Raw genomic sequence first — 11151 nt, forward strand, 5'->3', positions numbered from 1 at the left:
CTCTTAATTCAGTCGGAATTTTTCCCTATGTGCAGTTGTTTCCTTCACCGAGATAATTTCATGCCTTTTTTTCACGTATAATTTAGACATCAGGTGCACTCTCTCTTTCGAGACAAATCGTAAAAATGGAACTACTAGAATAAATTTTAGATGTAAATTGAGGTTCTAATCGACACAGTGTAAAGTTTTTTAAAAAAGAGGATGTGTGCGATTCTCTTGGCTTTTGTATACAATGACGATCATTTGGGTGGCAAAGGATGTGACTAATGGTAAAGGAGACTGTATACTGAGTGCCAGGCTGTCTCTCTGAGAGAAGTTAATTTGTAAGAGATTTAACCCTCAGATATTTGCCACATGTACTCTACATATATTTTATACTCATGGACGTTGTCGTAAAATCTTTACAGTACATCAAACGAGTCTTTATTTGACATTCTCGTGAAAAAATATTGTGATTTTATTTTTATTAGAAGCTGCTTTTCATTCTACTACCTAACTACGAATCGTATAACTCCAAGAAAAAATGAAATTAACATCACAAATGCACAAGTCTGCGTATAAAGAATGCTAACTTAATTAAAATGACGTTTTTATAATTTTTTTTCCATTGGAACATTACTCGCGTCATTAAAAAGGAACTTCTTCTCCTGAAGGATTACTCGCTGCATACACTTTTATTATATGCTTTTATAAAACAGCGTTGTCGATTTAGATTGCTGAAATACAGGTAAAAAACAAAGAAACTTGAAAAAAGTGCCGAATGGACGTCTCTCAGACAATAGTTGCACAAAAATGTAGGGTGTGATTTCTGTACTCCAATTTTGATATCTCGTTGTGCTAGGCATGATTTTTTTTAGAAATTCGTGCCTATGAGATGTGTTTGTGGTATAAACGAAGAATTCAAGGCGTTCTTTCTTTTTGGATCCTTGCAGTACTGCCCGCCAACACTGCCGCACCGCGAGTGAAGCGCTGAGTGCCAGGCAATTCAAAACGCCTGCACTTCCATGCGTATGCAACACGGACATCCAAGGAGCCCGAATAGTTGCATCCAGGCGTTAAGTCATCGCATGCGCCACTCACTGAGGACACTTTCTTTGTTTCTCTAACTTCTTATCCAAGCGTTTTCCAACGTTATCTACTGTGTTGATGACGTTAACTATTACTGAGTTTTATCGCGATCCTGTCGATGTTTTGCGAGACGCATTAATGAATTGTTTAAATTTATTACTACGTGGCCGTTCCTCGAAATCGCAAAATTTAGGTATCTGAGCATGATTTGTAGAGAGTCATTTCACCCAGTTCAACAAGCTGTCCTTCGTTTTGATTTTCTTTTAGTTCTGTTTCTTTTTTCTTCACGAATAATATTTTTGAAATTAGGTGCGAAATTACGAACGAACAATCTTTCCTGATTTAGCTTTTGAAACGAAACTTTGAGAATGTTTCAATGTCAAAAGGAGTTTGGAGAGATTTTAAAACACCGCAAACTAGATACGTGATTTGGGAGTCTCACCGTCGATACGGGGCAGTGCTTTGCAATACATCGATTGATTTGCCATTTGAACCGATGGAAAAGTATCGATAAACAGGGTTTTCGCAGCGAACACCTTAATAGTCGATTATTTACCACAGCTTCAAATGGGGAAATATCGATGGATCGAAAAGCACGCCACGCCACTGATATGGTGCTTCCTGAAGAAAATGTTAAAGGAAGACTCTAAATACAACCCCACGTGACAACGCGGAGAAAAGGGCGAAATGAATGAAACCCGGTGCGGGTGCTGGCCCCGAAACTCAAATCGGCGGATTAAGCTGCAGAAATGAAGAGCATCAGTAGCGAGGCGTGAATGATCGACTATCGATGTTTCCCCATTTGAAACCATAGTAAAGAATCGATTAATAACAGGTTCGTTGCGGACACCCTGTTTATCGATCCTTTTCCATAGGTTTAAATGGCAGATCAATCGAAATATCGCAAAGCACGCCACGCCACTGGAAGAGCTGAGTCGGGAAAAATCGGGAGGAAAATACTCGGAAGGAAGAACGCCGTATGAGCCTCCAAGCGCTGCCAAATTTCCTATAGTAAATCGCGGATTTTCGGGAAAATTTGTAAATATTTTTCTTCCAATTTTTCAGATTATTTTGTTCGCAATTTCACCTAAAGTTCCAGAAAATTTCAAGGGAGAATATCCGCAGCTTTCCTCAAAAATTAAACATTTTATCGAAGGAAATTTGGCAACTCTCGAATGTTCATACGGCGTTTTTCCTTAGCACGGTAGAATAATGGCAAGAAGGATTGAACGATCAACCGCCCGTGCTATCCGTTCCGTCCTGTTTTTGACTGTGAAAAATAATGGCCGCCCCTGACAACCGCCATCAACAATCCTTCCCATCTGCCGCCCCCGCCGCCCCCCCTCCCCCTGCTTTCCGCACATCCTTATCCACCCCAACATTAGCCTCTTTCATCCGAGCATTGACATTTGCATTCAGAGATGAAAAATTTCGTCGAAAATATTCCTGAGAAAATGTATAGGTTCGATGAAAAAAATATTTACAGAGATTCGAATTTCGGCCTGACATAATTTATGAACGGCCTCTTGATGAACAATTAAAAAGGATAGGCATAGTCCATCTCGCGAAAAAAATTATCGCTTACTTACTATAACCATTCATATTCTTTCAATAAACTTTATCTAAATGATGTTTTTTCACGTATGTGCAATGATTTACAATCGTCTATGACTTACGTCCGTTTGACTTAAAGAGGAGGAAAAACGCTAGCAAGAACAAAGTAAAATATAACTGAAGATTTTTAAAAGTAGGAATAGGTGAATAAATGAGATATGAATTTTTCGACTTCATCATTCAATTTCCGTCTGATGTCACTTATTATTTTACCTACGAAAAAACATAATACTATAATACGACCCTTATTATTTTGTATGATTGAAAATCTCTCGAAAAAACCGGTCCTCGCAAACAGGTGTAAACCAAGTCCGAAGAGAGTGAGGATTAGGAAATTAAGAAGAGAGAGAATTGAAAGAGTAAATAATATGTATGATGAGAGAGATTCATTTTACCATTCATTCATTCATTCATTTCATATTATCATAACTATCTATTTAATGAGGTAAAATAATAAAATAAAAAGAACATAGAACAAAAGAATGAAGACAAGGCGAGAAAAATAAACCTGGAGATAGTTACACTGTAGCCTCCACCTTTCTTTAATATACAGGGTGATCCAGACCACCCGTCCACTATCTTTTTCTCAAAAACGGCGGAGAATTGAGCCTCGGGACCAAAACTTTCATGGGGTAAATCGACCCCAAAGAATCGAATGAAAATATTTTCAGCCCCCCAAAATGGCCCCTTGGGGGGGTTTTGGGGGGGAGCCCCCCCGTTTCTCGAAATTTTCAAATAGGAAGGGTATGTTTTGACTTTGGATTCGAAATCTACGGCAAAAAATAAGAACATTTTACTCTTTGCACTTTTTCCCTAAACCCCCATTTTTTTGAGTTATGGGGCATTTACGGGCCTTTTTGGGGCGATTTTCAATTCGATGCTGTAAGCGGCCAAATTATCCAAATTTCAAAATCTAAAAATCCCCTGAGAGGAGAGGTCAATACCTTTCTATTGATGTGCCACATGACCCCTGTTGCTCAAAAATTTTGGGGGCCACGACCCCCCAAAAATTTTGGGGTTTTGGAGGGCCGTAAGTCGAAAATTTCAAATAGCAAGGGTATGTTTTGATTTCAGATTTGGATTCTACGCGAAAAGTTACGTAGAATTGATATGGCGCATGGCCTGTTTTCTCAAATTTTTTTTGCCCCTTATTTTCTCCAAAAATACACGGCTTCTTATGGGGAAAATGGGGTTCTTCAGTAATTTGGAGCAAACAAGCCTTGCGCCATATCAATTCTACCTAACTTTTCGCGTAGAATCCAAATCTGAAATCAAAACATACCCTTGCTATTTGAAATTTTCGACTTACGGCCCTCCAAAACCCCAAAATTTTTGGGGGGTCGTGGCCCCCAAAATTTTTGAGCAACAGGGGTCATGTGGCACATCAATAGAAAGGTATTGACCTCTCCTCTCAGGGGATTTTTAGATTTTGAAATTTGGATAATTTGGCCGCTTACAGCATCGAATTGAAAATCGCCCCAAAAAGGCCCGTAAATGCCCCATAACTCAAAAAAATGGGGGTTTAGGGAAAAAGTGCAAAGAGTAAAATGTTCTTATTTTTTGCCGTAGATTTCGAATCCAAAGTCAAAACATACCCTTCCTATTTGAAAATTTCGAGAAACGGGGGGGCTCCCCCCCAAAACCCCCCCAAGGGGCCATTTTGGGGGGCTGAAAATATTTTCATTCGATTCTTTGGGGTCGATTTACCCCATGAAAGTTTTGGTCCCGAAGCTCAATTCTCCGCCGTTTTTGAGAAAAAGATAGTGGACGGGTGGTCTGGATCACCCTGTATATATTTCAATGGCGTGGACTTAGATACCTCCTCATGAGCCTGCAACCAGGACTTGGACTCATTGTCCAAAAATGCACGCAAACAATTTGTCTTTTCTCAGACGAAAGAACGTAACTATATTTGAACAGTGAAAAATTTCCTCTTGCACATTGTATACGTACTAGGAAACTGTTGGGCATTTATACTTGAAAATTTCACTGTTTTTCTCTCTGGGACATGCGAGAATCGGAAAATTTTTGAACTGAAATACATTCATGTCATGTGCCGTAAGAAAATTCAATGGTTTGAGTCGATTCTAAAATCCTGGGATGAAGTTACGTTTTTCCTCTGAAAAAGGCCAAATTTGTGAGGAAATAATTGCAAATTAGACTTCATTTTGCAATTAAGAATTACTACCTCTACTTCATCCATGAAAGCACCTGTCCGCATAGGGAAACTAATGAAACATATGCTGTTTCTAAAATGAACCAGAAATAGTCGTTCCTTATTGCAAAATGTAGTCAAATTTGTCGTTTCCATCATGAAAGAACGCAACTACATTTCAATGTTGCCGAATTTCCCCTAGCAGATTCCATGTTTACCGAGGAAATCTTGGGCATTTCTAACTGAAAATTTCACTGATTCTTCCTCTGATCTCGTGCAAAAGGCAGGAAAATTATGAATAAAAATTGAGCAAGTACATTCTTGTAGAAAGATTGGATTGTTTGAGGCAATTTGGCAACCTTGGAATGGAGTTACGTCCCTTCGTACGGGAAACGACGGATTAACTACCACGTTTACTTCCAATAGTGGCCGAATACAAGCACCGGGTGCATCGGATTGGTGCATCGAACGGACCGTTAAGATTTCAATTAAGATCATTACATAAGCGAGGATCAGGTAATTGGTGTCCAAGTAGGATGGCGATAAAAGCTCCATTACGAAGGCACCAGCTCAGTAGTGCAGTATGGCGGTGCGGAGGGAGAAAAAGAGAGGTTCAAAGGCAAAAAAGGGCTTCCATGTAGTCTGGCAGACTCCCAACAGAACACCGGGCCCAGGCTGAGATCTGCTGTGGACATTCTGACTAATTATTCAACCCCTTCACGTTCACGGCTCTCGCCCCCGTGCTCGACTCCTCCCCGTCCTGGCATAGTTTTTGTTTCTTCCGTGGATCCGCCGCAGATGAGGCTGGGCCGCCGGGCGGCGAAAAATTACACCCACACCGTTGTCAAATTCCAACGAAAACGAGGTATCCCACCAAGATCACGTAAATTTTGGGGTAAAAATGTTTGGTTTCCCCTATGAACATAATATAAAGCTGGGGCAACAGCGACACCTCGGCCGCTACGCGGCCCGACCTCCCGAGGGCGCGAGCCCTCTAAGGTTCACTTCGCGGACCCCTCGTGGGTTAATCTACAAAGATTCGGCGCATCTAGGCAGGGGATATATCGTCACCTTCCAGGCAAAGTATCACAAGCGCCATGCGACGTTTAAAAATTTCCGCCGCCATTTTATTTCCTTACTGAGAAATTTTTGGTTGAATCTGTTTGGAAATTTCACTAAATTTTATCGGCAGCACAAAGAAAATTCAGTGAAATTTTCGGACAGCTTCGTTGAACAATTTCTCTGTAAAAAAATAAAATGGCGGCGGAAATTTTTAAACGTCGCATGGCGCTTGTGATACTTTGCCTGGAAGGTGACGATATCCTGTCGAAGGGTCTGAGGGATTTTCCGAACTATGGCAGGAAATTAAATGTAATAAAATTAATGAAGTACTAGGGGCCTATGACCGCTGCGGTGCCGCAAAACACTGAAAAAAAACTACACGTAAAAAATCGTAGAACAACCATATTCACATTATTTAAGAGAATAATGGATTGAAAAGCCGACGGGTGCACACGGAATAAAACGTATTTATCGAAGACTGATTGCGACGTTATGCACCACTTTTCTGTTCGATTTTTAATCAATATTTTTGAAGAGCGACACACAGTTTTCCTGAAAAGTTTCCGCGAATTTTAAATGATCTCAAATAAAGGCATAGAAAATTTCGACGCGATATTTTCGTTTGTTCTATTTTTGTATGTACAACCGAAACTAAATGAAATATCATCATTTCTGAATCGCTGCAACGAGGATACATATTTTCCCTTGAATTATGGTAAAAATCGGAGTAATGAGTCAAGAATGAATAGCGCTAATATGCATTTCAAGCCAGCTGACCTACTACATTGCGTTTGACGCAATGCGAGAAGTATTCATGCAGTCTTGTAGGCGCTAATATGCGCTTGACGCCGACCGCACTGTTCGGCGCAATGCGTAAAGTATTCCTACAGTCTTGCAAGCCCTAATATGCGTGTAACGGCAGCCACGCTGTGTTGGAATAATCGCGGCATCGAATCATGGGGCAATGGGGCATAGAAGGTCCATTTTGTGTATCGACTCCGTATGAGCATCCTAACATTGCATCGTTTCTCCCGATAAAATTATTTTCCGAGAAAAATTAGGAAAGTCCTCTATGTTTGCTTCTTTAGATTGAATGGACCATTTAACAAGGTACGAATTTACAATTTAAGCACTCACTAATACATGATTTTTCACCAGCATTTTACGTAGAGTACGATTTGCGCAACAGAAAATACTGAAATTAACTCCTAGCCAAGATGTTAACATTTTTTTGGTACATTAGTTACGGGAAATTTGAATTACCCGGTCACAAGAAAAACAATGCCCTGCGCGAGTCAAATATCTCGCACTACAATGGCTTCAGTGGTGTGGCGTGCTTTGCAATATATCGATTGATTTGCCTTTTAAACCTGTGGGAAAGGATCGATAGACAGGGTGTTTGCAGCGAACACCTTAATAATCGATTCTTTACCATAGCTTTAAATGGAGAAATATCGATAAACGATCATTCACGCCTCGCTCTTGAATGGCTTTAGCAAACTACTCAATCGAGCATTGTTTCTTCTCCATCCTCCTTTGTTCAAAGCGTGTACAGTTTCCTATAGCTGAGCCAAGGCGTCAAGAATAAGGTTGCCATATTTTCATATTGCTGAGACTGTCATAGTGACGTTCAGCGTGCAATTTAACCCTAATAAAATATTCTTTCTTCTGTGAGCGGAAAGTTTGAATTTATTCATAAAAAACATTACTACCATAGTTAGATATCAACCAAGGATTATTAGGATTTAGATCGCTCGACGTCAAGCAAAATCCTCGTTGCTTATTGGTGTTTCACTTTCAACACACACGTGTTCTACTCACATGTGTATCTGCCACTTTAGACCTGCCACCCGCAGTGTACACAATACTTCCGTGCTAAGGAAGAACGCCGTATGAACATTTGAGAGTTGCCAAATTTCCCTTGATAAAACATGTATTTTTGACGACATTCACGCACATTTTTCTTTGAAACATCTTCCGATATTTTAGATTAAATTGTGTTCAAAATAGTCCGAAAATTTTGGACAAAAAATATTCAAAATTTTCTCAGTAAATTCGGTTTTTATCAGAGGAAACTTGGCAACGTCTGAAGGCTCTTACGGCGTTCTTCTTTAGCACGGCAGAATATCCAGCCAGTGCACACTGCGAGCCTGTAAGATCAAGAGCCTGCAACAGAGCCTGCCTTTTTAGGTTTCAGGACATTTTGTCAACGATTTTTGTCCGCGCACATTCTTTTAGTTTACGCCCACACGTAAAATAAGCAACGGTGACTTGGTTCGAGCGTTATATTTTAGTCGGTATGTAAAATTATATTCACAATATGGAAATGAGAAATTGAGAGAGAAGGGGGTATTGTTATGGTTGCTCATTTTCTAAATGAAATGTTATTACTTTCTCCTTTTGAATCTTTTTAAATTGTCATTGGTGAATATTTGGTTTTATTTCTATCCTTAAAATATTCGATGTACCTTATATGTGTATAGGTACTTTTTTTATTTTTTTAATTTTTTCTTTACGAAATTATTACTTCATTTTGAAAATATTTATATTTTTAAAACGTAACAAATATTTGTAAACCCTTTTCCAGAAACTGCAAAAATGAATAAAAGGGGAAAAAACCAAGAAGTACACAATCTTTAGTTTTAACCCATTTGTACATCGATCTAGTAGAATCAAATACGTCAAATTTTGAGCGTTTGGTTGCGCGTACACCTCGCTGCAGCACAATAAAAGCACAAAATGTAAAAGAAAAAATTAAAGTACTTTGGAAATCATTAAATTTGACACGAAACCACCAATATTTAAAAAACACACATTATATTATTATTCTCCTTTGATAAATTGATGCATATATTTTTCCCATCTATTTAAATGAGAATAATCAATGCAGAGTGTGCAAACATTTCAAAATCCTGAGTTAAAAAACGCTGACTATGCGAGTATAAATATTAAAGCCTAAGAGAGCGGAGCGGCGTGCTGCCAGCGCGAGAGGCTCACTGACGCCTAAAAACCTAAGTGGATACTTCACGCATTGCACAATGCTTGAAGTATCCACTTAGGTTTGTAGGCGCCAATGCGCGTTCCGTGCTGGCAGCACGCCGCATCGCTCTGTGTTAGGCTCTAATATTTCAACTCGCGGAGTCAGCGTTTTTCAACTCATGATCTTGAAATGTTTGCACACTCTACATGGATAATTCGCAAAAAAAATATATATGTATTAAAGGAAAATATAATGTGTGTTTCGTAAATATTAAGGTGGATCCGTGTAAAATTTAATAATTTCCAAAGCCTCTGCAATTTTTCTTTTATATTATTATGTGCTGCAGCGTGGTCGTGGAATGTCCTGAAACCCAATTTGTGACACTGGGGAGGCCTAAAATACGGGAACCAATCAGAAATGGATTCACATTGTCTTAACTCTCATTTTAAAGGGACTCTAGACTTGTCGACCCCCAAGGCCAAAAACACGTGCCTCTTAATTTTTGTCAAATCCTCTTATTCACAGTGTGTGTTGACGCGCGTGAATTTGCGGCCGGGCCGGGGACAGTAGTGCGAAACTAGCGATTAGAAACAACTAAATACCGGTAATGAATAGAAATTACTGTTGCTTTCGGGTGGAGGGCTAGCGGGTGGGCGGGGGGCGGGGGGGGGGAGGAGGCGGGATGGGGACGGAGGCGGTTCATGCTGCAGCGAAGTGGTGGTGATTGATGCTTTGTGGCTGCCGGTGGCATGTCATCGCTCATGCGAGCCGGGAGTCGGGAGCTCGGGAACCACTCCAGCAGCCGAGGTCCGTGTACCAAGTCATATTGTTGTGGCATGTGTGAATAATAGTGATTGTACACAGTTATTCAGCCCGTTATGGACCCTCGAATTGCCGCCCTTCTCGCCGCCTCCACCCCGCATCGTTGACCCCCTCACCTTGGCTACGATCGGTTAATCAGCCTCATCCAGTTGGAAGGCCTCATCGGGTGGGAAGGAAGGAAAAGGCACCAGAAAACTTCTCATCTGAAGGTTACAGAGAAATCGTTCAACAAGGCTGTTCGAAAGTTTTACTGAGCTTTCTTAATGCTGCCGATAAAGTTCAGTGAAATTTTCAGGCAGATTCAACCAACAATTTCTCTGTGAAAAAATAAAATGGCGGCGGAAATTTTGGAACGTCGCATGGCGCTTGTGATACTTTGGCTGGAAGCCCTGGTAAAAATTGGCAGTAGAATCTGTGTTCCAAAATACCATAGACCTACAGCCGGCTGTAAGATTCCCAATAGCCTCTATAGCCGGCAGCACAATTTCTTATAGCTTTTTATAGCCGATAGCGATTAAGCAACAGCCTGGCGATAAAGTGTATGCTAAAAGTTACTAATTACGGATGCTAGGTCTTAGTGAGTTTTTGGACTACCGCTCTCTTTTTTGGCCGTAGTATCTTGATTTATTTTGCGAGGAAAGCTCCGTACTTTTGAAGGATGCCTGCCATTCCTAATATGTTTCCTATATTCCTAATTTCGTATGATACTGTGCAATACCTCTGGTTTGAAATAGCTGCTTCAAGCGCCATGGTACGCTGCGGCGCGGCGCGGCAGGCGGGCAGCCAGCGCGAAACGCGCATGGGCGCCTACAAACCTAACAGGGATACTTCACGCATTGCGGAATGCGTGAAGTATCCCTGTTAGGTTTGTAGGCGCCAGTGCGCCGCTACTATGCTTTGTGTTAGGCTCTAATATTTAATCTCGTGGAGTCAGCGTTTTTCAACTCATGACTTTGAAATGTTCGCACACTTTGTATGGATTATTCTCGTTTTAATTGATGAAAAAAAATATGTAGTAAAGGAAAATATAATGTGCGTTTTGTAATTATTAAGAAAATTCCGTACAAACTTTAGGATTTAAAAAGCACACGAATTTCTACACAATTTCTTATAGCCTTTCATAGCCGATGGCAAAAAAGCAACAGCCAGGCGATAAAGTGTAAAGTCCGGCGATAGGAACTATAGCCCGGCTGTATAATTTTTTATCGCTTCGTGTAGCCCGGCCGTATGATATTTTCCACTTTCTACAGCCAGTTATATGATTTTCTATCGCCTTCTTCAGTCGGCTATAAGAACTCCTATGGTATTTTGAAACGCAGCTCCTATCGCCAATTTTTACCAAGGAGGTGACGATAAAATAAAATATCGGCGAAAATTTTGAAACGACGCATGGTGCTTGTGATACTTTGGCCGGAAGGTAACAAGATGAGTTTCATACGTTTTCATTCAA

General features: G+C 40.4%; 1 long non-coding RNA gene across 2 annotated transcripts in view; it reads left to right on the plus strand.

Moving 5' to 3' along the window:
* The window catches only part of LOC109032836 (uncharacterized), a 34911-nt gene that overhangs the window by 5884 nt on the left and 17876 nt on the right, over positions 1-11151 (plus strand). The gene's annotated exons all lie outside the window — the stretch shown is intronic.

The sequence above is a fragment of the Bemisia tabaci genome, chromosome 2, assembly GCF_918797505.1.
Source record: "Bemisia tabaci chromosome 2, PGI_BMITA_v3".
Classification (NCBI taxonomy): domain Eukaryota; kingdom Metazoa; phylum Arthropoda; class Insecta; order Hemiptera; family Aleyrodidae; genus Bemisia; species Bemisia tabaci.